The sequence below is a fragment of the Panicum virgatum genome, chromosome 9N (assembly GCF_016808335.1).
Source record: "Panicum virgatum strain AP13 chromosome 9N, P.virgatum_v5, whole genome shotgun sequence".
Lineage (NCBI taxonomy): Eukaryota > Viridiplantae > Streptophyta > Magnoliopsida > Poales > Poaceae > Panicum > Panicum virgatum.
Window position 1 is genome coordinate 41,097,053 of NC_053153.1, and position 1,413 is coordinate 41,098,465.

Below are 1,413 nucleotides of genomic sequence, written 5' to 3' on the forward strand. Positions count from 1 at the left end.
ATCCTCTTGTGTTAATGGGCATGAGTTGCCCGAGTGCCCAGTCTCGCCACATGTTTCACATGTCATACGAGACTCCAAAACCTGATTAACCTCCTAGTGCGGAGATTCCAGCTTCTTCATCAGAAGTTCCAATAACATATCGACCGTGTCGATCTGATGCACGCCCCTGGGACGGGCTGGCTGCCTTTCTCCTTTCCAACTTTGGTTGGAAGCTATCTTGTCAATCAGCGTCTTCACTCTCGCAACATCGACAGAGAGGAAGGAACCACCTGCTGCTGTGTCAACGTGGTCCTGAGCTTGCTGATTCAGGCCATGGAAGAAGTTCTGAATGATCAGCCACTCTTCTATGCCGTGATGTGGGCATGCTTGAATGTACTCCTGGAGACATTCCCAGACTTCCGGGATGCTCTCATCCGGCAATTGTTGAATTCCAGTGATCCTGTTCTGGAGGGCATTGGTCTTGCCCACTGGAAAGTATTTGGCTAGGAATGCATTCGAACAAGTTTTCCATGTAGTGAAAGCTTCCTTGTTGGAATAGAACTACGTCTTGGCTTTCCCGACCAGTGAGAATGGGAACAGACAAAGGCGGATGACATCCAGTGTAGTTCCTTTGGGGTTGATGGTGTTACTCACCTCCAGGAAGTTCTGGAGATGGGCATTGGCGTCCTCGGATGCCTTTCTGCATAATGGACTTGCTTGGACCATGTTCTCTAGCCCAGTCTTCAGCTCAAAGACGTCATTGCCGGCTTGGTTGATGTTCAATCCAGTAGGGATGCGGCTACTGGACGGGGCAGAGAAATGACGAAGAGTCTTCTGAGCCATGGATGAGGATGCTGAAGTTGATGGTGAACTGTAGGGCCAAGTAAGTCTCTTCTGAGGTGGGACGACGCAGAGTCTCACGCTTCTCCCGATTCTTTCTGGATTCGGGTTGAAGTTACTTGGTAGGTCGAAACCGGTCATGCACTGCTCTACATCGATCAAAAGATAGAGAGAGCAATGATAAGCCCGCTAGGGTTAGCATCGACAAACTAGTAAAGTTTATCAAACTATCTACGATATCTTTAGCCAATTGCTTCCCCGGCAACGGCGCCAGAAATGCTTGTTGGCATTTTTTATGCCCTGAATAGATATTCCACAAGCGCACAGAATCACCGCTGTAGCACTTCACCTTGGAGTATTCCAGGGTATCGTATTTTTCCTCAGGGAAGCACTATGGTAAAGAGAATCGTAAATTGAGTGATAAACATACTAGCTTGATCGGCTGACTGACTATATGGGGGTAAGCCAGATAGATAAGTGACATAAATGGCCAGGCAATAACCGAGTGACACACGGAGGTTCAACTTCTTAGAGAGGTAGTGTTGGGTATTTAACGATGCGAAATAAACCCGCAAGTGCACGGATACCGTCGTA

The 1,413-nt window shown here is 48.1% G+C and overlaps 1 non-coding gene across 1 annotated transcript; it reads left to right on the top strand.

The window, feature by feature from the left end:
- The first annotated feature begins 346 nt into the window (after nt 1-346).
- LOC120693587 lies at nt 347-453 on the top strand. Its single transcript, XR_005683049.1, has one exon. It is a non-coding gene; the product is annotated as a small nucleolar RNA R71 (small nucleolar RNA).
- The last annotated feature ends 960 nt before the right edge of the window (nt 454-1,413 follow it).